The sequence below is a fragment of the Muntiacus reevesi genome, chromosome 5 (genome assembly GCF_963930625.1).
Source record: "Muntiacus reevesi chromosome 5, mMunRee1.1, whole genome shotgun sequence".
Lineage (NCBI taxonomy): Eukaryota > Metazoa > Chordata > Mammalia > Artiodactyla > Cervidae > Muntiacus > Muntiacus reevesi.
The window spans coordinates 36,926,344-36,953,801 of NC_089253.1; the positions used below are offsets into that span (position 1 = coordinate 36,926,344).

Here is a 27,458-nt window from a genome sequence, read left to right on the forward strand (position 1 = left end):
ATTCATCTGAGATGGGATGAAAACAGTCTATATCATTACCCCTTAGAATTCCTCTGAATGAGGAGGTGGTGGAGTTGGTGGGTCATCACAAACACTTCCATGGCCTAAACCATCCCCCAGTCGCTATCCTTGGGTCTGCCTCTCCCCAGCTTCAGTCATGAAGTTCTGGAGGAAACTGAGAATCATGTGTGTCCTCTGGGTCAGGGCCAATGACCATGAAAAGCCAATCATAGGACCCCATGGCCAGGCCTGGTTGGCTGGTCTGGGGCTGTACATGTGGTCTGAGGGGGGTCATTCAGGGAACACACTTGAACTCTGATGTCTGCAATCTTTTTCCTTATTGGAGATGCCTTGGGGATATAAAACCCTAGGGCAGGTAGCTTGGACTCCCTCACTAGGTGCAGAAGCCTTAAGGAAGAAAGTTGTCAGGCTAAGACCCTCAAAGAAGAGTGAAGGTGAGAAAGAGAAATATGATGACCTATGATTTCTTGGGTCCAGTCATTCAGATCTTTATATTTGCTCTCAGTCTTTTGTCCTGGATTCCCAGAAACATTTCAATGAATCTCCCCATTCTTCCAAGCCGGTTGCAGTTGTCTCCTCTTTACTGTGATTCAGACTTTGTTCCAGATCCTTCCCGATCATTGTACACCTCCCAGGCACAAACATACGCACCCATTTGTTTCAACACCATTATGAGTGAAACCCTTTATTCTTTACTGAGAATAGGGTGTGCAGACCACCAGTTACAGTTCACCAGCATCTTGGGCAGGAGTACCCTAAGTGTGAGTGAGTATTTCTTAGGGGCGGCCATACTGATTCCTATACCACTCCAAGCATGTACACTGCCTGTGCCAGGCCAATCCTGTCATTTCCTGGATCAAAGGCTGAGAAATACAGTCCCAGGAAGACATCACCCAGGATCCAGGTCTCTGAAGATGTACTCACTGTGTTCTCTTTAAAGGTGGTATGGTGGTGGCCTCTAGAATCCTGGGGGAGTCAGAGACACACACCAGTCACCCTGAGCCCTATGTGTAACTCCCACAAATATCCAGACCCAGCACACTTGGTTTTATTTCCCTCTTTTGGTAAGTACCAAAGGATTTTCCCTTTAGCAGGGGATATATGAGAGTTCATCCAAAACCAAAAAGGGTCCGTACTTGCAGTTGCCATGAGGAAGGGTGTGGGGGAGGGGAGAACTGGGAGTTGGGAAACAAGGAATGCTAAAAAACTAAGTCCTAATGTAGAGCATAAGGAACTATATTCAATGTCCAGTGATAAACCACATGAAAGAGCATACGAAAAAGAACATATGTTTTCCCTGTGTATAACTGAGTCACATTGCTGTGCAGCAGAACTTAAGGCGACACTGAAGATCAGCCACACTTGAATACAATTTTCAGAAAAGAACAAGCGTGGCCCCTGGTTCTCCTCACTCCCTGTTTCCTTCTGACTCCTGCTCCTTGTTTTCTCTGCAGAGAATGCCAGTTCTCCTCCTGCATCCCCACAATCAGTACTTTATTTAAAAAACTTTATTTTGTGTTAGAATATAGCTAATTAACAATATTCTGGGTTTCAGGTGGACAGTAAAGGGACTCAACCATCTGAATCCATGTATCCTGGTCCCAGAGATACCCCTCCCATCCAGGCTGTCATATAACTGAGCGGATTTCCCTGTGCTACATAGTAACTCCTTGTTGGTTATGCATCATAAATATACCAGTGCCCACAACACGTTCTTGAAGACTTAACTCAGGAGCTCTGGGAAGCCTCCTTCAGTCCACACTCACCCATTTTGGCCACTTCAGGCTTGGTTGGGTAACTTACTCTGGTTCCCCATTCCCACCAGTCAGTCTGTAGCCCTCATCACCCCTAGTAAGTCCCCAGTGCCCCAATGCAGAGCACCTTGTGATGCCATTTGCATGGAGTCCAGTGCAGTTCTGCATATAACCAAGCAACACTCCATATGGCTCCATGAGTTTGTGGTTTTAGAGTTCCTGAAATTTCCTCTGTTCCTCAAAGCCTTGTTTGAGCACATCTTCCAGCTCTGAACTCCCATAGGGAGCTGACATGAAGCCTCCACCCTGTGCCGGGGCTGAGCAGTCACCATGCACTCTATATTCACCTTAGCATCCAGCCTCCCTAGAGAAGGGTCAGGTATCCCAACTTACAAAGGCATCACCTGGCCAGAGCAAGGGGAAGATGGCAGCCGAGAACTAGACTGACCATGTAATTTGTCATCCAAACCAGGAAAACTGCGAGAATGGGAGGGAGAGTGCTATTCCCTGTGTTGGGACAGCACACTGGGACTGTCCCCAGCCATTCTCCTTGTCACATGGCCTATTTCAGGAACTGCTAGTGCTGACTTTCCGGGTTCATGCATCTGAGGTTTCATTTTGAACTGAAGCTCCTTGAACACTGAGGACCTCAGTGTTCCTCTCTCGTTGAGACTCCCACCATGCCAGCATGTTGCGGCACCTCCGCATTTATTTCAGGATGATCAGTGTCCCAGACTGGCCTTTACTCTCAAGTGGTTGGTGGTGTGGGAGGTTCTGGCCCAGCCACAGGGCTCGGCAGCATCTGCAATAGTGCGAAATGGCCTGCAGAGGGCGGCCTCCTCCTAGCAGCAGTCCAAGGGTTTTTTTGAGTCCCTATTTGAGAACCATCCCTCAGGGTCCTCCCCTCACCTCGAGGATGTAGGCTTGAGCTTGCACTGGGTAGTTGATGCCACTGATGGCGAAGATAATAGAGGGCAGGTTATTGACGGCAAAATATGAAACGTAGTGCTATTAGAGAGAGAGGGAGAGAGGTTGGCCCTGGGATCCTTGTTGTGTGTGGAGACTGGGAGTGATCCTGGGGCATTAGCCTCCACCTCGGAACCCGCTTGTGTCAATGGTACCCAGATGAGCTCTCCCTTGTAGTAGTGTTGGTCCACCCCACCAAACATCACCACACTGCCTTTGCCCTGCATGTGTAGAGAAAATAGAGGAGGGAATATTTGGAGGACAGTAGCAACAGCACTGTCTGAGAGCTTTGCTTCTTTACCCATCAAGGCCCTAATAAGGTCCCCATCTGCAGATGCAGAAATCGAGTCTAGGAGCGATTGAGAACCAGACTGAGGTTGGTTACTGGCTAATGAGTGGCATCGAGGAGGTTACAAGCTGAGTCACCTGGTTGGGCTCCACCCACTATGTCTTCTGAAGATGCCTGGACCTCCTGTGACCTGAGTCCTCAGACACCCAGAGACAGTCTGCTGAAGTATTTTGGCTCTCTCCTTCTCCAGATGTCATTTTTCAAGAAAATCAAGGCCTGGGAGTGCTAAGGATGTGGGTTCAGGTCACCCAGAGCTGGCTCCGCTGGCCTGTGACCTCTACTGTCCAAAGGGCCCCATGCTCAGAAGGGAACCCACCTCTGCTCTCCCCGTTTTGAAATGCCTAATATTTAGTGAACAAGGGGTCCCACACTTTTGTTTTGTGTCCCACACTTTCTTTTTTCACTGGCTCCTACAAATTGGGTAGCGAGTCCTGAGCTTGCCATGAAATGCTAATGAGGAAGGAAAGCTACCCACCATCCTTTTCCTTCCTTCCTTATCAAATTCATAGGCAGATCCTTTTGCCTTTTCCTCCAACTTGTTTCCTGTTGCCTTCCATTGGTCTTCCTCCTCACTCAGTCCCCTAGACCAAGTTACTGGGCTTGAGCCCAGGAGCATGGTTGTGTTCCAATAAAACATTATTTGTAAAAGCCAGTGGTGAAGCTAGGTGTGGCCCTAGGGCTATAGTTATCCTGGGTTAGATTATCTCTCAGAATACTTCTTTATCAAGTGTTCTATAATTTTCGTGCAACTGAAAACATCTTACAGCTAATTTAGAAAAGGCATTGTCCATATCAGACTTACTTACTCAAATGGGAGGCAAAATCAGGCTAAGAAATGGCACCTTGATTCTTCAGGTTGTCAAAGATGGGGATAGCTCCAAAGATGGATAGCTCAGGGTAGTTCAAGCCCAAGATGCCATCAAAGGTACACCCTCACACCTGTATTCTGCCACACATAGACCGATCACCTGGTCAGTACTTACAAGGTCCCCAATCTGTGGGAGAGAAGAGTATTCCCACTTACAGATATTTGAAGTGGGGCTAGGACTGGAATGGGGTGCATTGTCATTAGATCCTCAGAGAAGAATTGAGGCTGGGCTGTGTCTTTGGTGCACTTCAGATGGTTAGACCAAGCTGGGAGGGGAATTTGGGTTCCATTTGTGAGATGCTATGAATTTTAAAACATCTGGCCCTCTGAAAGACACCACCTGAGTGAGTCAAATTGGCCTTGTGGCTTCTGTACAGGTTGGGCAACCAAGAGTCAGGCCAGGTCTCATCGGTGCCCACTTCTGGACAAAATGAGCCGAAAATAAGGTAGCCTTCTCTTTGGCATCACTGTGGCCTAATGACAGGAATGGACTGCATTCTCTGTAAGGTACTGTGGATTCTGCATCTGTCCAGGAAGACAGAAGCTGAAAACACAATCTTGTTTGCAAGGATCTATGAAATTACTGCCTGGGAAATTCACTTTGGGGATATGTCTGTGTTTGGGTATGAGAGAGAGAGAGAGAGAGGAACTACTGAAGTGTGTTGGGAAGGCAGGCCATAGGTTTTATTAGACTCTCAACGGTGCTCTAAAGTGAGAACTCATCTATCAGGGCCCCTGACTTATCTGACCTCCAGTTTACCAGTCTGGATACCTAAAGCCCTTGACTTCCCAGAAGGTCCCTAGATCAGTTTTATCCTGTCCCCAAACACCCCACAGCAACTGCAGTCCTGAAAAGTCAGCCTAGCTCCATTGTTCACCATATGTGTGACCTCAGCAAAGCCTTTGCTGTCTGCACCTCAGCTTCCTCATATGTCTCATGAGCTAATCAGACTACCTGATATGTGGGGTTGTTGCAGGATTAAAACAATTATTACCTAGAAGTGCCTGGAACAGTCTAAGAATATAAAAGTGGGTGTTTTTTCCCCTCTTCTCGCTCCCAACAAAATGAACTTTGAACTGCTCATGGGCAGAGAAGCTGCAAGTCCACACCTCAAGCCACTCTCTGGGCTAGCTAATCTGTTTACTTGTGTGTCACCACAGGCACTGCCTCCCCAGGGACAGATTCCTGTGGGTAAGGTGGCCAATATCTATGGGACTTAGGCTAGGAAGGGTCCTGCCAGATGTTCCTGCATCTGTTTTGCAAGCAGTGGTCACTCCATAGGCAGTCCTGACACAGCTTCTGTTTACACGTTACCCAAATGGTGTCATAAGCAAGAAATCCCTTCATGCTCCCAGATCCATATGCAATGCTGAATGTCTTTTGGGTAGGCCGGAAGGTGGAAGACTTGTAATGTCTGAACCTAACTTGTGTAGCTGTAGACAAGAAATGAGTGTCATCAGGGCCAAGGGTGCAAAACAGGGTGGCAGGGCAAATGAAAGATGGTCCAAGTATGGGGTGTCTGTACTCACAACAAGTTGGGCTGGTGCAAAAGAGGGAGGGTACCCACAAGTCAGATGAGCCTGTGTCAAAGATAACCCGGAATTCCTGAGAGGGTGTTCCAATGGTGATGTTACCCACATAGAGCATCTACAGGGAAAAGGAGGGAGTGGGTTAGTGCAGAACGTCTAACTGCATAGACATCTAAGAAGATTTAGAACCTTGCTTACTTGAAGGAAAAAAACTGCTAAGAACATCATAAAAATGGATACTAAGGGCCATATTCAACATTCATGGTTTCATGTCATCTTCCTAGCCACTTCATGAGATATGCATTGCTGTCTTCGTTGGAGAGGAGATTGCTAGGAGGATAAGTTTTCCGATGGCAAAGTGAAGACTTCAGGGACAGCCCAGGGACATACAACTGGCCTTAGCTGGTGGGTCAAATGGCAGAGATAAGGGGCACCTATGATGCCAGTCTGCATCAAAGATTTAGGGCGGAGTAGTACTTCAATTACATGGTTTCAGTATTGGAAAAAATGTCATATGCATCCAAAAGATATTTTACATCATCCAACAAATGTACAAGGAAGTACTGTGTATTGGGTTCTGGGTTAAAGTCTTCAAAGTCAAAGTTGATCAAGACAAAAGTAGTCTTTATCTTAAGAGAGCCAGCAGTCTAGTTCTCACAAACTCATGGCCCCCGGAGGCAAGATAAATGATAGTAGGACTAGGTGGCCATGCTGGACCCTGGGCAGCACAGATCTAACCAATGGGAGCAGCCTTTCCTTCACTTCAACCATGCTGGAAAGCAGGCCAGTTGTCCATGTTTTCAATAGAATCAGAAGTTTGGATATTTATGTACAATCTACTGATTTTAATATTAGCAGCTATTTTTATTACCAAAAAAACAGTTGGAATGCAATTTCCACAATGATGTGCGGAAATCAGCCTTCAGTCTCTGCACTTTTTTATTTCTGGCCTAGACTTGGGAGTGCAGCGGAGACAGAGAGGAATTTAATTCAAGTTAGTTGATTTACAAAGAGACTGAATGCATACTAAACATGTTTGTTTCCTTTCTGTTTATAACGAAAGATCATCCGGGACATACAAGCCAATGAATTTCACTGCTGAAGATAAATGGACATATTTCTGATACAATTTCCCCATAGGGTCTATGCCTTGAAAAATTTTGTCTACCAGAGCAAACATAAAAAAAATAATTTTGAAATGTCTTCCCAATAAAAGAAGACAGAACAACTGTGGCAGCCAAAATAAACACAATTGTGTTTAATGACTCATCCAGGACTCCCAGGGCCTATTTCTGCATGGGATCTATCCAGGCCTGTCCCTCGTATTGCTAAGTGTATGTAGGTGGGACACTGAGACTTAATGCTCATTTTTGCATGTTGTTTAAATTCAGTTTTGGTGGTTAAATCCCAAAAGGGGAATATGACATCACTGACAAATGACACACGTATATGCCCTTTGAACTACGGTGTTGGAGAAGACTCTTGAGAGTCCCTTGGACCTAAAGGAGATTAAACGAGTCCATCCTAAAGGAAATCAGTCCTGAATATTCACTGGAAGAACGGATGCTGAAGCTGAAGCTCCAATTATTTGCCCACCTGATGGGAAGAACTAACTTAATGGAAAAGACCTTGATGTTAGGAAAGATTGAAGGCAGGAGAAGAAGACAGAAGATGAGGTCATTGGATGGCATCACCAACTTGATGGACATGAACTTGAGCAAGGCCTGGGAGTTGGTGATAGATAGGGAAGCCTGGCATGCTGCAGTCCAAGTCGTTGCAAACAGAAGGACACAACTGAGCGACTGAATTGAACTGTACAAATACAGAACAAAGACTGATAAATCTCATTGAATCAAGTTGGTGACTAGCTGCCCATAACAACACATTACTTAAATGGCTTTAGAATTCAGAATTATGACTACATTCAGAGTGGAATATCTTCTAAGGAAAAACAAAAATACTGCCCATCCAAAACAAAACCAAAGAAAACAAAAAGAAAAACAGGAAAGAAATCTGAAACTATATTCAACAACTTATTGTTCCTCATATTCCTTCTGTTATTGTGATAGAGTCATATATATGTTAACAGGTAAAAACAAAACAATAATTAAAACTAATGTTCTGAAGTAAGCCTTTCAGTGACTAGAAAAAGAGGCTCACACATAACATAAAGAAGTTTAATTAAAACCCTGCTGTCTTAAATCTTGAACTGAAAGAGTAAGTTTCTACCAACTAATTATATCCCCTTTTATTTTATTTTTTAAGGAAAATGTGCACTTCCTACTCTGACAAATGTAAAGCCTACAAGCAATGACATCTTGATAACACTGACTATGCTGGGGTCTACCATGTAGCTTCTAAATACATTTTCCATCATACGATCCATGGATTCTTAAAGAGAAGGCTGATTTCAGGACTTGGTAAAGAAATACACAAAATAATCTTGGGAATTGTGATGGACCAGAAAGCTGAGGGACTTCAAAGACCAGTGGGGACTGGACAGAAAGTTTAGGAATCCAAATGAAAAGGCCAAACATCTATCAGTTTGTTGGCCAGAATGATGTTTCCGCTTCTCAAACAACTGTTTATGTTTGTCATAGTTTTCCTGCCAAGAAGCAAATGCCTTCTGATTTCATGGCTGTAGTCATCATTCACAGTGGTTTTAGAGGCTAAGATGATAAAATCTGTCCTGCTTTGACCTTTTCTCGATCTATTTGCCATGAAGGATGGGGCTGGATCCCATGATCAGAGTTTTTTAATATTTAATTTTAAGCTGGCCAAATGTGTCCAAATGTTAATAGGCAACATCTAATTTGTCACTGTGATAGACTGTTAGGGCACAAACTCACCATTCTGAGCACTAAGAAAGGAAAATAATCATCAATATTTATGCTCTTTTTGGTTCTATTAAGCATATGTTATATAACTACAAACAGTTCCAGGAAAACAAGCTGGACTGTCCTTTCTGGGGGTGATGAGAGACTGATGGGGAGCAGCTGTAATACAGATGAAGCCTCACCGACTTGCAGCTCACCTCCTTCTGTGGAGGTCTGGTTCCTAATAGACCAAAGACTGATACTGGTCCTGGCCCACTGTGCTGGTATTGTGGACTCCTGCCCTAAAACCAATAGTGGGACAAACTGTAAGAAAAACCACCCTGCTTCCTCCCAGTTTCTGAACAAATAAATGGCATTTAAATTGGGAGAGGAAGATATTTTTTCTTAAAGAAGAACAACCAAGTGCAACATATGATTATATTCTTTCAATAAACTGTGAAAACTCCTTTTTGTGAATCAAGGAAATTTGTACATGGACTGGATATTAGATGGTAATTTTATTGGGGACAGAAGAGCATTTCTTTCACATCTTATCATTTTACCCCAAATACTCATTATGTACACTTTGTGAAATGTTCATCTCATCCCTAAAATACTTCAGGAAAAATAAAGAGGAAAAAAGAGAATTAAATGAGGGTTTGTCTTGATTTAAACACAGATCTGCATAGCTGCTATGGATTGAATTGTGCCCACCCTTGACTGCCATTGAGATGGAATTAGGAATTAGGGTCTTTGGGAGGTACACTTGTTGACATGGGGTTTTGATGGTGGTTCCTCATGATGAGATTTGACTCTCCCTCTTTTTCTTTTTTATTCTCCCTCTTCCTCCTTCCCTTTCCCCACCACAAGTGAGAACATAGCAAGGAGAGAAAGACCTGGTACAAATCAAGAATGTCTTCACTGGGAACTCAATTGTCCACCACCTGGATGTTGCATAGTCTCCAGTATATGGCAACCTCTGGGACTGAGGAATTAGTTTTGTAGTTATTGATGCTGGATAGTGAAGTATAGGGCCATGACACTCTTCATTCTTATATTTGTTATGTTTGAAATCATTTTGTAGTAAGAAGTTTATAGAATGAAATTTCTCTCTTAGTGATACCCTGAGGGGCCCAAGATAGCAGATTCAGGCAGGTCTCCAAAGAGTGAGTGCTTGGATAACCACTGCTCTTTACTCCAACTCTTCTCTTGTCATCTGAAAACCATCCTCCCTCACCTGACAACCTTACCTCCAACCCTATCTGCATCTCCACTCTCTTGCTAAGCTACTGAGTCATCTAGCTGTAGGTCTTGATGATTCAGAAGAGGATCTGGAAGCAGAAGGAATGTGGACATTTTTAGAAAGAATGAACTGGGCAGACCACTCCTTGGTTTTCCCTTCTTTAGTGCCAACTTCAGGCGAGGGATTGGGCCTGAGTAGGGTGTGAGCCACAAGTGGGACCTCGTAGTTATCTGCAAGTGAAGGGAGGAGGAATTCAGAAGCCAGTAACCAGGAGGTGGGCAGCTTGCACAGGACCCAGGAGGTAAGGAAGAAGCACTGGGAAAAGAATAGTGCCTACCAGAGGGCCAGACCTACATGAGTTATCCGGTTAAACTTGTAGGTCATGTCATTTCTGCTGAAATTCCTACCCCAGATGTGGAAGGGCTAGAGCTGTACTCACTGCTATTGAGTCGTGGGAAGAGGGAGAGCATCCCCCTGGGGTCCTTTGATTCCACTGTAACTATGGGCATCATCCCAAGCCAGAGAGCAAATGGCAGGTCATCCAAAAGATGACCTACTTTAAACACTGTTTAAAATACTACAAAATTTGTCTAAGAGTCCTGGCGTATCTTGTTCCCAGAGTTTTTTAGGACAGAGGATTCATCAGCCTAAATTTGTTTTCCGCTGAAGAATCTACAAGCTTCATCATTGGTAACTTCTGACTTATAACTGCCTCATCTCAACCCACAGAACCCAAGTGATGGTAAGTTCCAGGGGGAAAGGCCTCTAAGGTCGTCGTTGTCACAGCAGCTGTATGCCACGTGTTCCATCACCCCCAGTCCTGAGCCCAGGACCCAGTAACATCACCAGACAGTTACAGACCCCTGCCGACCAGAGGAAGCCTCAGCATCCTCAGCAACACGCCCCTCTGAGCCATTTGTCCGCTGATTGGCACTGAGCTTCAGTCTGGAACAAGTGTTCTGCAGGAAGTCCAGTCTCCCTCATCCAAGAGATGGAAACTGAACCCTGATGTGTATGACTCAGCTTAAGGCTGCAGGTAAGTTAGTGAAGACTTGGGACCCAGGAACTCTGTTTCTCAGGCTAGGACACTTCCAGGAAGGGCAAGATGAGCGAAAGCTCAATTGCATCCACTGCTGGGCAGCTCTCAGATATTTGCCAGCACCAGAGTGGAAGTCTCTCTCCTGTCACCCCTCAAGCCTGGCCAAGATTTTGTCAGCAGACCTACCTCCATGTAGCAGCAGGAAAGCAATATTCAGGGCTGTTTCTTCTGTGTTCAAGGTACAGTGGGGAAACCCCAGCTGTAGTGACCCCAGGAGGCAGTCGTGCATGTGGTGACTGACTCACTCCCAACTTAGGATCCAAAGAACACCTGCTCCTCATTCACACAACACAGACCCTTGGCTGCCTGGGTAACATGAACCTGCATTCACAGTGATAAACATTCCCTCCTCAGTCTTCTGGCAACTTAGGTAAGTGTCTTATGTTTCCTCAGGGAACCCCTGACTGAGCAAATTTGGGCTTTGAAACTAGTCTGGATGAAGGGGATGTGTTCCCTCTTTGATGCTCCAAGCGACCTTGGAGCTTCAAAGGCTTTGAGTAGAATTACAATCACATTTATGTTTTTCAGGGTCTTTGCTTTATGAATCTGGTTGGAGAAAAAGGACAGAAACACAGGACAAGGTTGGGCATCTCTGGGTCCCAGCTGATTGTGGGTTAAGTTTCAGCCACCAGGCTTCAGAGTCAGGGACTTATGTTATTCACAAGCCACCTTTGACGAAGCAATAGAGGAAAGAATTTTTGGGCAGAGAGCAGTGTGGTCAAAGGCCATGGGAACCACACAGGGCAAAATGAAACATGAGTGATTACTTGTTTCTTTGCTCTATCAGTTCCTTGGTGTCTCTACACCTGAGAACAAGTACATGGAGATAGTCAAGGCATTGGTGGTGTCTTTGGCACCTGATGCTCCTGGTGATAAACAGTATGTGTACACTTCCCTGAGTCCAGAGCTGATTCAGCCTTGTGATAGCCCCAGAGTCTTCCTTCTTGGGAAGGTTGATATGGCTCCTTCCTGCTAACTCACAACTGATGTACGGAATGAAGCCATGGTGGTTGTCCTGTAAGTCAATTTCCATGCATGGAAGGATGGTTGGCAGCAGAATGATAACCATTTATTAAGTTTTGTTACCTTGGTTCTTAGCAGTGGTTACTTCCCACATTTAGAATGCTTTTCTCCCATCTTTTTGCATGGCCAGGCCCTTCTCATCATTTAGCATCATCTCAAATGAGTGTCTCTCATGTTTGCTTTCCCTGGCACTACACTCTAACAAACAAAGACTCTGATCCAAAAAGTGTCTAGACACTTCCCTTGGTCAAAACAATACAGTTACCACAGTGGCAAGGTGGGAGAGGGATAAATTGAAAGTTTGAGATTAATATATGTATACTATTATATTTAATAGATAATGAACAAAGACCTACTGTACAGCACTGGAATTCTACTCAGTATTCTGTAATGTCCTGTATGGGAAAAGAATCTAAGAAAGAATGGATGCCTCTGTATGTATAAGGGAATTAATTGCCCACACAACTAATATTACTACAATACTGTAAATAGACTATACTCCTATTTAAATTATAAGTTCAGTTTAGAAAAAAATGTTTACCTATAGAGACCCATGGGCTTTTTTTACACACAGCATTCCACATACGATGCTGGAGATGGTAGAGTGGGTGAAGAAATCTAGACATGATCTGAGGTTTCATTTTCCGGAAGTCTGTTGTCTTCTGATTCTAGTGTCACCTTTGATTTGTCTTTGGAGGATCCAATACAATAGCTCAGAGACACCAGCTGGTGTAGTTGCAGGATGAGATTGAAGTTCTAGTAGGAGAGAGAAATCCCAGCTCCCTAACCTTGGGTTGGGGCACGTTTGAGGCACGACTTGTGCCCCAAATTCCATGTGAAAACAGATTATAACTTCCCTCTTCATGACTTGCATGAAATCAGGTCCAGGTTGGTTTCATCCTTTTTCCTGTCCTGCTTCCCATGGGACTACACTGGTTTCTTTGGGAGAATTTGTTTTTGTTTTTGTTTTTAATTTTGACTGCACTAGGTCTTCATTCCCGCTCAGAACTTGTCTACTTGCAGCAATCAGGGGCTACTCTGTAATTGCAGCACACTGGCTTTCAGTCTGTGCTTCCCTTTAGCAGATCACAGGCGCTAGGGTAGTCAGGCTCAGAATTGTGTCTTACTGGCTTAGTTACCCTGGGGCATTTGCAATTTTCCCAAACCATGTCTCAAACGCATATCTTAAGCACTGGATCAAAAGGGAAAGCACTCTGGAAGGAATTTGAAATGCATCACTTTTACATGAAACTTGGCACCATGGCCTATTTATGGAGACTGATAGAGGATTGTTCCTTGCTTCAAGCAACCTCCTGAGACCAGGACTGGTTTAGGTTCCCCTCCCAAGTGTTCTGACAGCATCTTGACTGTCTGGCCATGTGGCTTTATTCTTGCCAGAGTTTCTGAAACCCACACTAGACCACAGCTTCCAGAGGGCAGGGCTGTCACTTGACTCACTTGTAAGTACACATCAGTAGATCTTGTCTCATTCATACTCTAATGTCAAGACAAGGCTAACACAAAGATCAGTTATTCTATTGTGAGTGTAAGGTTACAGGTTCAACTACTGTAATCAAACCCTAAATATGATTGTCTTAAATAGATTACAATTTCAATTCTCTTTCATATAATGGTAGTGCAGGTCTCTCCAGAGAGATGGGGACCCATTTCTTCCTTGTCACATCTTCCACCTTTGCTACTTAACTCTGGTCTAAAATAGCTACTCCAGTTTCTGTCATTACATCTGCCTCCCAGCTCGTGGGACAGAAAATAATACTTCGATTTGGAAGTATTTTATCAACTCTACTCAAATTCCACTGGACAAAGTATTTTCCATAGTCATGGAAAACCTGGGAGTGGTGGGTCCACAGAAGGGCAAGGGAATGTGATCCTACTACAGAGCATTCATCATGAGTAACAAGGGCTACCATCCTTCATTCATGTCCCTGTATTTCATTCTTTTTTGGTTCTCCTCACACAGCTCTCAGTCTGTTTTGGCCTGCAGATATGGATATGGATGAGGTTATAAGAGAGGAAATGGCCCAAGCTGTACAAATATGGAGAAAAGAAGAGGGGAAATAAGAATAGAAAGTATAAAAATGAAAAATCTGTAGGAAAGCATGCTTGTGATCATAATTTTGCATTTATAAAATTTAGGTATACCTGGGCTTTATGCATCAATTTATAAAATAAAAAAATATGAGAAATGTAAAATATAAATATATTCATTAAATACAACAAAATAATAAGGCTATATCATATTAAACACATAGGAGTATCAGGATTAAGTTTGGACATGCATTGAAATAAACTAAAACAACCATAACTTTAGCAAGATAAACTTGATTTTTCACTCCCACTGAAACAAAGCTGGAGGTGGGTCAGCCAGAGCTTGGGTATAATCCATCTCCAACATTACATGATTGTCCAATACAACTACAGGAGTTCCAGCCATCACAAATACAATCCAAACAAAAGTTAGGAAAAGGGTGGGGAAGGGAAGAGTCTCATCTCTCAGCTAAGTCAGCTCCTTGAAAGCAATCTTCCAAGAAATCCCTCTTCTAGGTCTGCTTGCATCTCGAAGTCACCAGTCATGACTAAGAGCACGGATGTACAGGAAATGCAATCCTGTAGCAACTGGGCTCATAGCTATATAACAAACTATTTTCAGTTTTGAAAGAGAAGCAAAGAATAGATAATTTTGCAGGTGGTCACAAGTGCCTGCCTTAAAGAATAAACCTTTTCTGAATGGATGAAGCTGAATGGCTGGGCACAGTGTGGAAGCCAGGGGAAAGGGGAAACAATGAGAAACAGATAGATGGATCTGAACTGTGCACCAGAAAAAAGAGACAGAATGGTCAGTAGAGATCTTCTAAGGACTGAAATGAGGATTTTTTTTTTCATATTTTTCCTTGTTTTATTTTTTTTCCCATTTATTTTAATAGTTGGAGGCTAATTACTTTACAATATTGTAGTGGTTTTAACCATACATTGACATGAACCAGCCATGGATTTACATGTATTCTCCATCCCGATCCCTTCTCCCGCCTCCCTCTCCACCCGATTCCTCTGGGTCTTCCCAGTGCACCATACCCGAGCACTTGTCTCATGCATCCAACCTGGGCTGGTGATCTGTTTCACCCTTGATAATATACATGTTTCGATGCTGTTCTCTCAAAGCATCCCACCCTTGCCTTCTCCCACAGAGTCCAAAAGTCTGTTCTGTACTTCTGTGTCTTTTTCTGTTTTGCATATACGGTTATCATTACCATCTTTCTTAATTCCATATATATGCATTAGTATACTGTATTGGTCTTTATCTTTCTGGCTTACTTCACTCTGTATAATGGGCTCCAGTTTCATCTATCTCATTTGAAGTGAGGATTATACATACCACATGACCCAATTTGTTTTGAAAACTGCTTTTCCAACTCAGGTCCCAAATCTCTCTCAATTCTTTAGCTTCTAAATATCTTGTCTTTGCTACCTCACATTCTGACCTACCTTTCTGAACTTCCTTATTTCTGTTCACATCAGTTCTCCATCTAGTCCACCAGCATTGCAATATCCAGTACTGAGGAGTTAGCAATACTTTCTAGAAGTGAGTAGAAATGCAATGACTATTTCTACTTTAGTATTTGTTTGCTCTGATAAAGGTATTTTGAAGGACTGAGATGGCTAGAATTATGGAGAACTCATGTTTCCTCTAAAATCCTAACCAAGACTGTGACTTTCCTTGGACCTGGAGGGGACGTGTTCACTCTTGCATCCACAGGTTTTAGCAGAACAGTACGTCCCCTGTATATGAACAAGTTACATTTCAAAAGGGTATTGAAAAATCACAACTTTTTCATGAGTCCAGCAAAGTTACTTGGGTAGCCAACTAAGTCAATTGGCTATATATTACAGTAGTTTAATAGCTTTATGATACTTTTCACACAAATAATACATAAAAAACAAACACAATAAAACAAACAGTACCTGAATAGGGCATGGAAACCCACTTCAGTATTCTTGTCTGGAGAATCCCCATGGCAAGTGGAGCCTGGTGGACTACAGTCCATAGGTTGCAAAAGTCAGATACAGCTGAGCAACTAAGCACAATTTTAAAAGTAGAGTAGTAGTACCATCTACATCACCACTGTGCTTATGCTTCCGTCCAGACAGCGTAGGCTTGAAATAAAACACTGCACCATTGTCCTCCATGCACTTCTGTACAATAAAGTACACAAAGCACACCCACTTGTCTGGGATGTGCCCACGGCAGTGTGTGTCAGATCTGTGAACTAACTGATGGGATTGCACATGCAAATGCACTTTTACATGTTTGAAAGTTTTCAACTTGAAGATCTGTATGTAACAGACTTGCTACACAGGTTTTCAGTGAATGTATGTAGCGAAGAAACAAGAGAGGAGAGTAAGGAACTGCCTGTGTTCTTTCTCTTTTTCCATGTATTATGGCCACTCTCAGCAGGAATTCCACTGGGTATAATTGAGGCCCTGTGGATGGGAACATTACTGCAAGTGAGAGAGGACAAGGATCACAGGATATAGGTCAAGAGACATTGTTCGTTGAAAAGATCCAGAGGTGCAAAATAGGAGGAAACAAGTTTTCACTGATGCATGCAAAAGACTTGGCAAATATCATCCGGATTTTTGGTAGTGATTCAGTTGTGGTTTAGGGGAGCAGTACCTGTTGCTCAGGATGAGCAAGAGAGGAGAAGAGAGAGGAGACTGAACCATGAAAATGAAACTTGTATCCCAGGTCAAGTATGTCTAGTATTGAAAAGACGTAAGTCCTGTCAATTTATCTGCTCCCTCCTGAGAAGAGTTAGAGCAGTAAAAGAGGGAAGGTCCACACTATGCTATCACCTAATTCTTCTTCTGTCCAGTGAACATTGATTTCTAATGCAATTTCTTTATAAACAGAGCATACACTTTGTATGATGGAAGATTTCTAATTTACTGTCCCATATAAACATTTGGGGCTGTTCTGTGCCCAGGCACATGGGGCCCTGGAGATTGGCAGGCTCTGTTTCGGCAGCAAAGAGCAGTGTATGGGGATCTGCTTTCGTCTGGGCCCTGGGTTATATCTTCAGTCTGGGTTCACATCTGAGGGGTTAACTCTGAAAGTCAAAGTGAAAATGAAGTCGCTCAGTCGTGTCCAACTATTTGTGATCCCATGGACTAATGAAGCCCACCAGGCTCCTCCATCCATGGGATTCTCCAGGCAAGAATACTGGAGTGGGTTGCCATTTCATTCTCCAGGGAATCTTCCCGACCCAGGGATCGAACCCAAGTCTCCTGAATTGCAGGCAGACGCTTTAACCTCTCAGCCAACAGGGAAGCCCGGGGTTAACTCTCAGTCAGTCAGTTCAGTCACTCAGCCGTGTCTGACTCTTTGCGAACCCATGAATTGCAGCATGCCAGGCCTCCCTGTCCATCACCAATTCCCAGAGATTACTCAAACCCACGTCCATCAAGTCGATAATGCCATCCAACCATCTCATCCTCTGTCATCCCCTTCTCCTCCTGCCCCCAATCCCTCCCAGCATCAGGGTCTTTTCCAATGAGACAACTCTTCGCATTAGGTGGGCCAGGTACTGGAGTTTCAGATTCAGCATCAGTCCTTCCAATGAACACCCAGGAGTGATCTCCTTTAGGATGGACTGGTTGGATCTTCTTGCAGTCCAAGGAACTATCAAGAGTCTTCTTCAACACCACAGTTGAAAAGCATCAATTTTTAAGTGCTCAACCTTCTTCACACTCCAACTCTCACATCCGTACATGACCACTGGAAAAGCAATAGCCTTGACCAGACAGACTTTTGTTGGCAAAGTAATGTCTCTGTTTTTTGATACGCTATCTAGATTGGTCATAACTTTCCTTCCAAGGTTAAGTGTCTTTTAATTTCATGGCAGCCATCACCATCTGCAGTGAATTTGGAGCTCAAAAAATTAACGTCTGACACTGTTTCCACTGTCCCCCATCTATTTCCCATGAATTGTTGGGACCAGATGCCATGATCTTAGTTTCTGAATGTTAAGCTTTAAGCCAACTTTTTCACTCTCCTCTTTGACTTTAATCAAGAGGCTTTTTAGTTCCTCTTCTCTCTGCCATAAAGGTGATGTCATTTGCATATCTCAGATTATTGGTAATTCTCCTGGCAATCTCGATTCCAGCTTGTGCTTCATCCAGCCCAGCGTTTCTCATGATGTACTCTGCATATAAGTTAAATAAGCAGGGTGACAATATACAGCCTTGACATACTCCTTTTCATTTTGGGGTCCAGTCTGTTGTTCCATGTCCAGTTCTGACTGTTGCTTTCTGACCTGCATATAGGTTTCTCAAGAGACAGGTCAGGTGGTCTGATATTCCCATCTCTTGAAGTATTTCCCACAGTTTATTGTGATCCACACAGTCGAAAGTTTTGGCATAGTCAATGATGCAGAAGTATGTGTTTTTCTGGAACTCTCTTGCTTTTTCAATGATCCAGTGGATGTTGACAATTTGATCTCTGGTTCCTCTGCCTTTTCTAAAACCAGCTTGAACATCTGGAAGTTCACAGTTCATGTATTGCTGAAGCCTGGCTTGGAGAATTTTGAGCATTACTTTACTAGCATGTGAGATGAGTGCAATTGTGAGGTAGTTAGACCATTCTTTGTAATTGACTTTCTTAGGGATTGGAATGAATAGGTAACTTTTCCAGTCCTGTGGCCACTGCTGAGTTTTCCAAACTTGCTGGCATGTTGAGTGCAGCACTTTCACAGCATCATTTTCAGGATTTGAAATAGCTCAACTGGAATTCCATCACATCCACTAGCTTTGTTCATCGTGATGGTTTCTAAGGCCCACTTGACTTCACATTCCAGGATGTCTGACTCTAGGTGAATGAGCACACCATCATGATTATCTAAGTCGTAAAGATCTTTTTTGTACAGCTCTTCTGTGCATTCTTGCCACCTCTTCTTAATATATTCTGCTTCTGTTAATTCCAAACCATTTCTGTCCTTTATCAATCCCATCTTTGCATGAAATGTTCCCTTGGTATCTCTAATTTTCTTGAAGACATTTCTAGTCTTTCTCTTCTGTTGTTTTCCTCTATTTCTTTGCATTTATCACTGAGGACAGCTTTCTTATCTCTCCTGGCTATTCTTTGGAACTCTGCATTCAAATGGGAATATCTTTCCTTTTCCCCTCTAATTTTCTCTCTAGTTGAGTTTAATTCTATCATCTTGCTCTTTATCTTCAACTTGTCCCATGTTCTTTCTTTCCATTTCTCTTTTTATCCCTGACTTCTTTGTGACTGAGTAGTTTTTATGATTCCCTTTTTTATCCTTTGTCATTTATTAACAATAACTGTTTTTTAATAGCTTTAAGATCCATGGTATGCATCTTTAACTTGCCCATCTATCATTATTAACTATGGTAATTAGTAATAATTATTAAATTATATTTTTATTTTTCATTTCTTTGACTCTGTTGGGTCTTAGTGTGGCATGCAGGTCTTCCTTGTGGTAGGGACTTTCTATTTGAGGAGGGCAAGCTCAGTACTTGAAACATGTAAACTGTATTTGAGACATGCAGCCTTAGTTACTCAGTGGCATGTGGGATCTTAGTTCTCTGACAAAAGAACAAACCAACCTCCCCTGCATTGCAAAGCAGTTCCTTAACCATTGAAACACCACGGATGTCCCTATATTTACCTTTCAATATATATTGCATGTTTATCATGTTGGGTACCGTTCATTCCCCTGTAGATCCAGATTTCCACTTCCTTTTAAATTCCTTCTTACTTGAGACCCTTTATAAAACTTTTATTACATTGGTCTGTTGGTGGTGATGCAGTCTTGTAGTCGTTACATGTCTGAGAAAGTATTTTATCTTGTTTCTTATATGTATTTTTCTTGGCTATAAAATTCTGAGTCAATTATATTTCTCTCAGCACTCTAAGATGTGGTGCCAGTGTCTTCTGGCTAACATTGTTTTGTATGCGTAATCTGCTGTCAGTCCCATTTTTTTGTTCTACTGTGTCTGTTTTTACTTCTGTTTACATTTCTTTGGTTGATTGTTTTAAATAATGAATTATGATGTGCCTTTGAATTGTTGTCATATTTCTTGTCCTTGAATTAAACAAGCTTCTGTGTTAATTGGTTCAAAGGTTTCATCATATCTGGAAAATTCTCAGCCAATAATTATGAAGTTCTTTTCTCTATTCTCCTTTCACTTCCTGTGGGATTCCATTTGTATGTATTTTAGTATTGTTTACATATATTTTACAAATATTTAGTTTCAAGTCTCTGTGATGGACAATTATTTTTTTCCCAAAGTCTTTCCATTCCGATTTTCCATGTCTCTATTTAACATACTCAATGTTCTTCAGCTTCATGAATGTAAGGATTATTTTTCTAGTAAGCATTTTAATGTTCTTCCTTGCTAATTATGCAGTGTACATTTTAACTGTGTTTTTACTAATTGATTTTTCCCTCATTATGAATATTTTCTTTCTTCTTTGCACATTGGAATTTTTTTTATTCTAAAATGCATTTATTTATCTTAATTAGAGGATTGTATCGACCTAGGACAAATACTTTCACAATTCATATAGAAATTTTAAATTGGATATTGGATATGGCCATTTTTACCCTTTGGGTGCCGGATATTTTTTGATTTTTATAAATTACTCCTGGCACTGTTTGCAAACACTGTTAATTTCTTGGAAACAATTGTACTTTTGGAAGGCTTGCTGTCCAGTATTTTTAGCTGAGATGAGACCAGCCTTTAGACCAGGTTTACTGTTCCACACTAGCAAGGCAATATTGTCTTCAGGGCCATACTGGTGTCATGGGAATTATGAGTAATTTGCACACTGGTGAGTGGGGACACAATTAGACCTGGCTCAATTTGAGACTCAAGAATTGCTCCCTATATTAGTGACCAGTACTATCAACTCTCTGCTGAAAACTGGAGGGGTATCCCCTGCACCCTGCCACAGATTTCTCTGTGTAGCTCTCTCCTGTGAATTTTAACTATCTAGAGTCTCAAATCTCTCTTCTTAGAGAAGCCATTTGTCTCTGCCTAGATAACACTTCCATGGGTATGTTAGAAATCATTTCTAGAGTTGGGGCAATTGTAGAATTCACCTTGCTTGCTCCCCAGATCAGGAATCCATTCTCTGCTGCCTGATGTTCGATGTAACAAACTGCTCTTTCATTTATCTTGTCTACTTTGGAGTTGTTTGAGACAGGAGGATAAATGTGTCCTTTATTCCATTATGTAAAATAAAATGGAGGTCCCCCTGCAACCAGAACTCATCCAATGCCTTGTGAATGCTAGATGCTGACTTCTGTGCCTGGGTGCAGACTAATTGATTGGGGATATGTGTTTGGGGCCTTGGGGAAACCCAGTCTTGCTGGAGAAACACACCAATTACAAATACCATTTGCTATAGGGTATGTTCAGTTCGGTTCAATTCCTCAGTCTTGTCCGACTCTTTGCAACCCCATGGACTACAGCACGCCAGGCCTCCCTGTCCTTCACAAACTCCTGGAGCTTGTTCAAACTCATGTGCATCGAGTCGGTGATGCCATTCAACCATCTCATCCTCTGTGGTCCTCTTCTCCTCTGGCCTTCAAACTATCCCAGTCATAAGGACTTTTCTAATGAGTAAGTTCTTCACATCAGTTGGCCAGAGTATTAGAGCTTCAACTTCAGCATCGGTCCTTCCAATAAATATTCACGATTGATTTCCTTTAGCATTGACTGATTGGATCTCCTTGTAGTCCAATGGATTCTCAAGAGTCTTATCCAACACCACAGTTTAAAAGTAGCAGTTCTTCATCACTCACTATTGCTTGTGGTCCAATTGTCACATCCATACATGACAACTGGAAAAAATCATAGCTTTGATTATACTGAATTTTTTCAGCAAAGTAATGTCTCTTCTTTTAAAAATTTTGTCTAGGTTTGTCATAGCTTTTCTTCAAATGAGCAAGCATCATTTAATTTCATGGCTGCAGTAACCATCTGCATTGATTTTGGAGCCCCCGCCCCAAATAAATTCTCTCACTGTTTCCATTGTTTCCCCATCAATTTGCTATGAGGTGATGAGACCAAATGCCATGATCTTCATTTTCTGAATGTGGAGTTTAAGCCTGGTGTTTCACTCTCCTCTTTCACTTTCATCAAGTGACTCTTTAGTTCCTCTTCACTTTCTGCCATTAGGCCCATGTCTTCTGGATATCTGAGGTTATTGATATTTCTCCCAGCAATCGTGATTTCAACTTATGCTTCATCCAGTTGGGCATTTCATATGATGTATTCAGCATATAATTTAAATAAGCAAGGTGACAATGAAACGCTGTTGCTGAACCACTCAAAACTGCCGAGATTCTTGGCCTCCAGAGGAAAATTCAATCCAGGAACAGAGATGAGGCTTCTTCATGGGGAGCTTTTGTGTAATAAAGTTTTGTTAAAGTATAAAGGAGATAGAGAAAACTACTGAGATAAGCATCAGAAGGGGGCAGAAAGAATACCCACTTGCTAGTGTTAGCCATGGAGTTATATACTCTCAAATTAGTTATTACAGTGAATCAAAAGAATGTCTGAAGGTTGTAAACACCTCACTAGACCTACTGCCATAAATTACATCTTAAGATAACAGGGTTAACCAGAAGGTTATTTTTTTCCAGAGACTGTCCTCAAGCAGCATACATTATTGTTATATAATCATAAGCAATGTAGAGGGACAAGGAAAAGTTTTCTTTTCTTCCTCCTTGAGAATTTAAGGCACCTCTCTCCTTGGAGAACCCTGGACCTCTTATCAATCTGCCTAGGAATTAACTCTCTCACTCCCCCCTTTTCTTTTATGAGAATAATGTTGCCAAGGGAAAGGGGCTTTATTTTCATTCCATAATAACGTCTTGCTGTTAAGGGGCGTGGTCCCTAAATTGTTAAGGCAATGTATTCTCTTAACCCTCATACTGAGGATCTCTGATCCAGGGACCCCAAGGAATAGTTGGAGGAGGCTGTGGCACTGATAGGAGATCGGACAAACATTTGTAACTTAAAAGATTTCATTTGACTAGAAACAAATCCAGTTACGTAGTTACCAATGCAAGGGACAAACAGCAAAAATAGAACAATCAGAATTATTGTCATTAAGATCGTTGTCCACCATGGGGAACTAGTTACTGTCTCCCAGAGTGAGGCAATTGAGGCTTCAGGAGTCTCCATAGCCCCAATCATCGTGGTCATGCGTTTAGTAAAATGAGTGACATCAGTGCTCATATCAGGTATATAAGTACAGCGTTGGGTGTGAATAATGACACAAGTTCCTCCTTGCACAGCTGGCAGAATAGCTAAAGCTAGTCTTTTTTGTAAAATCACCTTTCTAATTTGTGCTTGTTCAGCATTAAGTGCTGAAATAGCTTTTTGAGACTCTTGTAATGCCTTTTGAGTAAAATTAGTCAAAGCATCCACTAACAGCATAGCATCTGTAGTTCCCAAAGAGGGAACAAACACTGCAGTCAAATAATCATACCAGTGAAATACAGGCCTTGCCCACCGGATTTTAAGGTGGGGTAAATTAGCAGGCTTTTTCGAAAGCTCTGAAAATATAAAGCCATGAGTAAAGGCTAGGCCTTGGGTGCATCTCCCTATCTAACCAGGGGAAAGCCATGCCTATAGGTAAGAGCCACATATCCACTAAGTCCCGAATGGAGCAAGCCAGCGTGACTGAGATATCCAGTCCCAATCAGTGCCTGGCCAGACAAAGGGAGGACCTGAATTGGGGTTGGAAAACAAAGGAATGATTATATTCATATTTCCTGAGGCAAAAATCCCAAGTGTTTCCAATCACTATACTTAATATGCCGACTAACTTCTGGGGATGGCTCTATTTGTTCCAGCATATAGGGGCAGTAGATATTAGACATCCTTTTTCAGGAGTTAACCATATAACCTCATTCCACATTTGATAGACGTCAGGTAAAAAACCATGAGATTTAGACCTATTTGCCTTATATGTAGCAAACTCGTCATTGAACCGAGACAATGTGTAATCAAAATTAAAAGTCACATTATATCCATTGTTAAAGTACAACGTGCTGCGCCCGTCCATTTTAGGGTTGTTAGATGTCTTCAGATGAAGAAGAGGCATCACATATGAATGCTGTTGAAGGTATTAGCAGACTTGGATAAATTATTTCCTTGAAGTGGAGATGTCCACCATGGGAAGCCTTCCACTGATGAGGAGGGGAGTGCTCCACAGACCCAGCTGTTAGACTGATTGTGAAATGCTGCATAGGAGTGAGCCCAGGAAAGGAAGACATTGTCTTGAGGATCCAATGGCAGACTCAGGATTTTTGGCGTCAGCATAACTAGGCTCACATAGATTATCAGGCCCATCTGAAAAGTACAAACTCAGAGCATAGAAAATAAAGACATAAAATGAAGTCACTTAGTTATGGTCAGGGTGCCACCTCTTAACTCGAGTGTGATGTACGCATGAATCAATTCCTGGTACTTTGACAGCAGTGGAAGAAGAAAGAATAACCTGGTAAGGGCCTTCCCAGTGGGGCTCGAGGGATGGGTCCCTAGGCCCCAATGTTTTTATAAGGACCTCTGCTCCTGGCTCAAATAGAGGCTTGCTTGACTCAGAAGCTGGGTCATCTCTCAGATGACTCAGAAGAGTCATCTCAGGGAGTTCTGTTAATACCTGTTGAAAAACTGAGAGCTGAGTTACATAATTATTCAAGTCCAAGGCTTCAGAGTCTATAACAATGTCTGTGTGTCAGAAAGGTCTTCCATAAATACATTCAAAGGGGGACAGTCCCTCCTTTTTGGGGGTAGATTGAGCCCTCATTAAGCTATGGGTAAGACTTTAATCCAACTGTCCTGCGTCTTTGAGTTAATTTGTGCAGATGTCTTTTGATGATTTCAGTATCTTTTTCAACCTTTTCTGAGGATTGGGGTCTCCAGGAACAGTGTAAGTGATACTCTATTCCAAGAGCTTTTGACACCCCTGAGTTACAGCAGTTTTAAAGGTGGAGCCATTGTCATACTGAAGGCTCATGGCCGTCCAAACCTGGGGATAATTCCAAGGATTAAAATCTTTATAACCTCCTTAGCTTGTTCACTACGACATGGAAATGCCTCAATCCGTCCAGCAAAAGTATCCACCCAAACTTGTAAGCAAGAATATCCTTCAGTTTTTGGCATATGAGAAAAATCAATTTCCCAGTCCTCTCCAGAATACTTTCCACTTCATCGTAATCCAGATATTGCTAGCTTTTCGGGCTTTGGGATACTTTTCTGAAATACCTCACACCTTTTGATAATGTTCTTTAAAGTTTTCATTGCATTTTTTCCTTCAAAGAAACGAGAAACCATCTGGTAAGTACTGTCTACACCCAAATGAAGACTCTGGTGTAAACCTTTAAGAATTTTCCTTTGAGCACTTTCAGGAATTATTAATCATCCATCCTCAGACAGTAACCATCCTTTATCAGTAATCTTTGCTCCACTTTTCTCATATCTTTCTAATTCTTCCTCAGTATATTGTGGTTTTTCCTGTTCCACAGGACCTGTCAATATCAAAGGCATCTGAAGTGAGGGGGCTTCGTATAGTGCCACTTTTCTGGCTTGACAGTCAACAAGCTGATTACCTTCACCTAATTTACTCCCATCCCTGTTGTGTCCTTTGCAATGCATAACAGCTACTTCTTCAGGACAGTATATAGCAGTTAAAAGTCTCTCGATCTCTCTGAAATGTTTAATAAGTTCTCTTATTGCTCTTTTAAACTGTCTTTCTTTCCATATTGCAGCATGAGTATGTAAAATAAATAAGCATACTTAGAATCAGTGTAGACATTTACCCGCTGCCCTTTGCTTTGTTCTAGAACTCGGGTCTGAGCCACAAGCTCCGCTAACTGAGCACTGGTTCCCTGGGGGAGAGATTTTGCTTCTAAAACCTGTTCAGCAGTCACCACGGTGTAACCTGCTTTACACTCTCCATCCCGAACAAGAGAACTGCCATCAGTAAATATTTCCATGTCAGGATTGTCTAATGGGGTATCCATTAGATCCTCCCAAGCTGCATAGTTTAAAGTTAGGAATTGGGAACAATCGTGATCAGGTGTTTCATTTTCCTTCTTAGGAAGGAGAGTGGCAGGATTTAAATTTCCACAAATTTTAATCTTAGCTCCTGGTCCTTCTAACAACAATGACTGATACTTAAGAAGCCTACTGTCTGTCATCCAAATATTAACCTTAGAATTTAAGATTCTACTCACATCATAAGAAGTCAATATAGTATGGCTTCATCCATTAATTATTTTTAAAGCTTCAGGTGCTAATAAAGCCACTGCCCCAATTACTCTTAGGCAGTGGGGCCACCCACGTGAAATTACATGCAATTCTCTGCTTAGATAAGCAATAGGTTGCTGGTGAGGCCCTCGGGGTTGTGTCAAAACTCCCAAGGACACAGTTTTTCTTTCAGTGACAAACCAATTATATTTTGACCCTGTGGGCAAGCTCAGAGCAGGAGCTTGCAGGAGGGCAATCAGAAGAACCTTAAAAACCTTTTGAGTATCTGGAGACCAAACCAGTTTTTCAGTTTAGGCCTGTTGAGTTTCAACTATAAGTTTATATAGAGGCTGGACCGGTTCCCCATAACCTGGAATCCATAAGTAACTGTAGCTAGTGATTCCCAAAAATCCTCTCAATTCTCTTAAAGTCATGAGTAGGGGATGATTTATTATAGGTTTAATTCTCTCAGGGCCTAAGACCCGTAGTCTCTTCTGATAAGATTAAGCCCAGATAACTAACAGATTTTTGACAAAGCTGAGCATTCTTTCATGATGCCTTGTAACCACAGTCTGCCAGAAAGTTTAAGAAGTCTGCTGAGGGTCATGAACAAGCTTACTCTGTCTCAGCACAGAGCAAAATGTCATCTGCATTTTGTAACACCACTGCTTTGGAGCTATTAAAGTTTTGTAGATCCCGTGACAAACTTTGTCCAAGTAAGTGAGGATTGTCTTGAAATCCCTGGGGCAAAACTGTCTAGGATAACTGAGAAACTGGCTGTGTAGGGTCCTGAAAGGTGAACAGAAATTGACTTTCCTCTGCCAATGGCCCTGAATAGAAGGTACTTTTTAAATCAATTACTGAGAAATATTTGGGTTGTTCAGGAATTTCAGACAATAGTGTGTAAGATTAGGCATCACGGGGTGTAAAGGAACTACAGCCTCATTTATTCTTTGTAAATCTTGAACTAGTCTCCATTTACTATTTTATTTCTTTATACCCAAAATAGGAATGTTGCATGGGCTGTTACAAGAAATTAATAGTTCTTGTTCATTTAAATTCTCAATAATGGGTTTTAACCCTTCCTTAACCTCAGGTTTCAGTGGATACTGCTTATGTGGAAATAAGTGTCAGTCTTTGAGCTTGACAAGGACAGGAATAGCATTTTGTGCTTGACCCACAGATTTTCCATGAGCCAATACTCTAGGATTTACATTTTGTTCAGTTCAAGGGAGAGAAAGGAACGGCTCCATATTCATGAAAACAGAGGCATGGGCCTTGCTTAGTATATCCCTCCCCAAAAGGGGTGAGGGAGACTCTGGCACAATCAGAAACTCCTCTGAAAATAGCACAGAGTAACTCACAACTTACAAAAAAAACTAAAGTAATACCTTTTGGCTCGTCCAGAGATCCCATTTTGGAAGCAGATCGGGAAGAAAGTGGGCTAGGAGCTTCAGTAAGAATGAAATAAGTTGCCACAGT

At 42.2% G+C, this 27,458-nt stretch overlaps 1 pseudogene; it reads right to left on the reverse strand.

Moving 5' to 3' along the window:
* Positions 1-819: 819 nt before the first annotated feature.
* On the reverse strand, positions 820-25,723 carry LOC136169281 (pregnancy-associated glycoprotein 1-like; annotated as a pseudogene).
* Positions 25,724-27,458: the final 1,735 nt, after the last annotated feature.